Source organism: Chenopodium quinoa, unplaced genomic scaffold (assembly GCF_001683475.1).
Source record: "Chenopodium quinoa cultivar QQ74 unplaced genomic scaffold, ASM168347v1, whole genome shotgun sequence".
In the NCBI taxonomy this organism is placed as follows: domain Eukaryota; kingdom Viridiplantae; phylum Streptophyta; class Magnoliopsida; order Caryophyllales; family Amaranthaceae; genus Chenopodium; species Chenopodium quinoa.
Genome location: NW_018742238.1, coordinates 258,247 through 263,722, shown reverse-complemented (window position 1 = coordinate 263,722; position 5,476 = coordinate 258,247).

Sequence of the window (5,476 nt, the reverse complement as noted above, 5' to 3'; positions counted from 1 at the left end):
TTGAAGCAAATTCACCTTTCCATACCATTCACCGACGCAATAAAACAAATGCCTAACTATGCTAGGTTTTTGAAAGATATTTTGAGTGGCAGGAGGAATTGTGATGGGGTGGAAACTGTTAACCTCACCGCGAATTGTAGTGCAATCATCATGAACAAGATGCCTCCCAAATTGGGAGACCCAGATAATTTCTCAATCCCTTGTGCTATTAATAAAATGAAAATTGATAATGCATTATGTGATCTTGGGGCTAGTGTTAGTCTTATGCCATATTCTGTATATCAAAGATTAGGGGTAGGAGAACTTCTTCCTACCAACATTACCCTACAGTTAGCTGATCGTTTGATCAAATTTCCTAAGGGTAAGGTAGAAGATGTTCCCCTACGAGTTGGGAAATTTGTGATACCTGTGGATTTTGTAGTTTTGGAAATGGATGAAGATAATCATGTACCTATTATTCTTGGGCGACCTTTCCTAGCTACCTCTGGTGCTCTCATTGATGTGAAGAGTGCCAAGATTTCTTTAAAGGTAGGAGAGGAGGTCCTTGAATTTGATCTGAACAAAAGCATGCAATATCCTTTGTCTACTTCCGAAAACTGCATGATGATTGACACTATTGATTCGATTGTTTCTAGTATGCATACACTATTGCTTTCTACTAACCATGATCTTGAGCCAAGTGATACCGATGAGAGCAGGTACATAGAGGAGCAAATGCTAGAGGAAGATGATGGTGATAACGGTTTTAAGGAAATTACACCCATGTATGCACTTGCTATGGCCACCACAAAAGAGGTAAACGAGGCCCCTAAGGTAGAATTGAAACCTCTACTATCACATCTAAGGTACGAATTTCTTGGCCCTGATTCAACTTATCCTGTCATTGTGAATTCTTCTTTAGATGCGGATCAAACTCAGAAGTTGTGTGATGTATTGAGAGAGCATCAAAGTGCCATAGGCTATACCATTGATAACCTCAAGGGTATTAGCCTCGCTATATGTATGCATCACATAACTCTCGAGGATGGTGCGAGGCCTTCTATTGAGAGGCAGAGGAAACTCAATCCTCAAATGGGGGAGGTGGTGAAGAAAGAGATCACCAAACTCCTTGATGCTGGTATCATCTTCCCCATTTCGAGCTCTAGATGGGTTTCCCCTGTGCATGTTGTCCCTAAGAAAGGGGGAATGACTATAGTTGAGAATGAGAATGGTGAGCTCATCTCAACTAGAACGGTGACCGGTTGGCAGATGTGCATAGACTATAGACGTCTAAACGCATCTACCAAAAAGGACCATTTTCCCCTCCCTTTTATTGATCAAATGCTCGAAAGACTAACTAGGCACAAGTATTATTGCTTTCTTGACGGTTATTCGGGGTTTTTCCAAATACCTATAAACCCGGATGACCAAGAGAAGACGACTTTTACTTGTCCATATGGTACTTTTGCCTACGGGAGAATGCCTTTTGGACTTTGCAATGCACCGGGCACCTTTCAACGGTGTATGATGAGCATTTTTGGGGAAATGTTGGAGGCCGAGATGGAGGTTTTCATGGACGATTTTTCTGTTGGAGGAGCCTCCTTTGATGATTGCCTAGTGAACTTGGGGAAGTGCCTACAGCGGTGTGAGAGAGTGAATTTAGTCCTGAATTGGGAGAAGTGTCACTTCATGGTTGAAGAAGGTATTGTCCTCGGTCACAAGATCTCAAATGCAGGCATAGAGGTGGACAAAGCAAAGGTTGAAGTTATAGCAAAGCTACCACCACCGGTCAATGCAAAAGGGGTAAGACAATTCCTAGGGCATGCGGGGTTCTACCGGCGATTCATAAAAGATTTCTCTCTTATATCCAAGCCTTTGAATGCCTTATTGCAAAAGGAAGTCGACTTCAAGTTCTACAAAGAGTGCCTACAAGCTTTTAACACACTTAAGAAAGCTTTGATTTCGGCACCGATTGTGCAAGGACCACGGTGGGATCTACCTTTTGAGTTGATGTGCGATGCTAGTGATACGGCTATTGGAGGTGTTCTTGGGCAACGAGTTGAGAAGAGGCTTCACGTGATCTATTACATGTCCAAGACCTTAAATGAAGCACAAAGGAACTACACCACTACAGAGAAAGAGTTCCTAGCCATTGTTCATGCATTTGAGAAATTTTGGGACTACCTCATTGGTTCCAAAACGATTGTTTATACCGACCATGCAGCCATCAAGTACCTAATTTCGAAGAAGGAATCCAAACCACGCCTCCTCCGATGGGTCCTCTTTTTACAACAATTTCATGTGGAGATCCGGGACAAGAAGGGAACCGAGAATGTGGTTGCGGATCACCTTTCGCGCATGGAGAGGGAGTAACAAGAAGATGATGGGCTGCCCATTGGTGATGAGTTGAAGGATGATGTTTTATACCTCCTTAAGGAGAAGATTCTACCATGGTTTGCGGATATGGTAAACTACTTGGCTTGTGAGGAGTTTCCCCCCGATTACTCCAAGAACCAACGGAAGAAGATTAGGAGAGATGCAAGGAATTACATATGGGATGATCCAATTTTGTTCAAGAGAGGTGTAGATGGTCTCCTAAGAAGGTGCGTTCCGGAGGAAGAAGTTCATAGTGTGCTGAAAAATGTGCCACTCCGACCCTTGCGGAGGTCACATGGGGGCTAATAAAACAGCCCAAAAGGTTTTGCAATGTGGGCTATGGTGGCCCCATATCTTTAGGGACGCGTGGGCATTTGTGAAGACTTGCGATGCTTGCCAACGGAGTGGAAACATTTCCAAGAAGAATGAAATGCCTCAAAAACCCATACTTGAACTTGAGATCTTTGATGTGTGGGGCATTGACTTCATGGGACCCTTCCCTTCCTCCCGTGGGAACCAATACATACTTGTGGCTGTGGATTATGTGTCTAAGTGGGTGGAAGCAATTGCCTCCCCTACAAATGATCACAAGGTGGTGGTGAAACTTTTCAAGAAGATTATATTTCCAAGGTTCGGGGTTCCTAGGGCGGTTATAAGTGACAACGGGTCACACTTTGTGCATGGGGCCTTTCAAAGGATGCTTCGAAAGAATGGAGTACATCAAAGGTTCGGGACAACCTATCACCCTCAATCTAGTGGGCAAGCGGAAGTCTCCAATCGACAGATAAAGTCCATCCTTGATAAGACAGTGGCGAAGAATAGGAAAGATTGGTCCGATAAGCTTGATGATGCACTTTGGGCATACCGGACCGCTTTCAAGACCCCAATAGGCACCACCCCATACCGCTTGGTCTACGGGAAAGCATGTCACCTCCCGGTCGAACTAGAGCACCGCGCTCAATGGGCTATCAAAAAGATAAATTTTGATCTAGCAAGCGCGGGAGAGCAACGGATGTTGGACCTTCATGAATTGGAGGAGCTTCAGATGGACGCATATGACAGTGCGAACCTATACAAGTCCCGATCTAAGGAGTTCCATGACCGGAAGATAGAGCGGAAGTTGTTCAATGTTGGTGACAAAGTCCTCTTATATAACTCTAGGATGAAGCTTTTCCCCGGTAAGTTGATGTCAAGATGGAGGGGTCCATTCACTGTCAAAGATGTTTTCCCTTCCGGTGCGGTTGAGCTTTATGATTCTAGTGGGTCGCAATCCTTCGTGGTTAATGGGCAAAGGTTGAAGACATACTATGAGGGAGCCCATGTTGGTGTGATAGATGTGTTCAAATGCTGTCACAAGAGTTGAATGTGACCACGTCAAGCTATCGACGTTAAACTTAGCGCCTCCGGGAGGCAACCCGATTTTCTTGCTTTTACTAGAGTAGTTTCTTTTGTTTTGGAGTTGGTTTAGCTCCTAATTTCTGTGAGTTTTGTGTGCTCTTGTGTGTTTTTGTGCAGGTAGAAGATTGGTTAGAAGTCGGAATGAAGAGAGTGATGCGTGCCTTGAAGGAAAAGAAAACATGCAGACTGCAGCAGACAGCACGGCCGTGCCATCAGACAGCACGGCCGTGCCAGAATCCAGCACGGCCGTGCCAAAATCTGCACGGCCGTGCCAAACCTCAAAAGCCCACTGACATTCTAGCACGGCCGTGCCATTTTCAGCACGGCCGTGTCAAGTAATAGCACGGCCGTGCTATTTCTAGCACGGCCGTGCTATTTCTAGCACGGCCGTGCCATCTGAAATTCAATTTCGCAAAAAGCCTGCCAAGCTAACACGGCCGTGCCAAATTCGGCACGGCCGTGCCAAACCTCAGCACGGCCGTGCCAGTTATAGCGCGGTCGTGCAACGCGGGTTCCGGATAAAATTTCGTGTTTTTAAACACAATTCCACTCAAACTCTCTCATTATTCCCCAACTCTCTAACACTCTTTCCTACCCTTTTTCTCTCTAAACTAACCCAAACCCCCAACCTCCTCCCCCAATTCCTCAAATCAAACCCCAATTCCCCATATTCTTCTTTCAAGATTTCGGCATCCTCCTTGCATTGGAGCATTTTTCAAGTGATTGGAAGCAAAATTCGGCCCTCTTTGAGCTCGGCACAACTCCACTTCGTGGAGTCCTCGGTGAATTCGTTCTTAAACTCATTGATTTTCGCAATTTTTGTCCAATTTCATTAGTTTTATTGAATATTTGTTGTTGAATTGTGCTTTATTGTTGCAAGTTTGGGTGAACTAGTAGTGTTAGGGTAGTACATTGCATGCTAGGATAGTTTCTTGCCTGTTAATTGGTATATTGTGCTTAATTTCTTGAATCAAACATGCCTAGAACAAAGACATCGACTAGGAGGCCGGGTCGGGACGATGCATCCTCATCCATGGTTCCACCCACGGTGGACACCATGGGTATTGTTTTTAATAACCCGTCCTTTTTGGACAAATTTGTAGGATTATCCCACCGACCGATCCGGCCTACCAAGTTCTACGACCCTTTAGCCGCTAGGGCTCTAGGGATCGAAAGAGACATGGTTCAACTATTTTCATTTACCAACTTTGATTCTTTCCTTACCATGCATGCTCTCACTTACAAGAGGCTTACCCTCAAATTTTGTCTTCTTTGTACGTGCATCGGGATGAGAATAACTCACCCCGGTACTTGTCCTTTCAACTAATGAACTCGGGCACCATTCAAATGTCGGTGGCCCAAGTTAATGCCGCCTTTGGGTGGACATCCGACCTGAAATATGGTCCTAAGGATGGCCACTCAAAACACTACAACTCCGGGTTGTTTTGGCGGCAAATCACGGGGAAGATGGATAGAGATCCCCGTAGGGATAAGGCGACTTCCATCGTCAATCCCGCCTTTCGGTTGTCCCACAGGACCTTCTCCTCTACTATCTTTGCTAGAGGAGATAGTTCGGGTGTAGTCTCCATTAGGGAGTTACAGTTTATTTGGCACCTCACCCGTGGGGACGGGCGTCTAGACATGGGAGCGTGGTTACTAGACCACCTCGACGGTGTAGCCCGGGGTAGGGGTGATATTACTATCGGTGGCATGATCACCATTC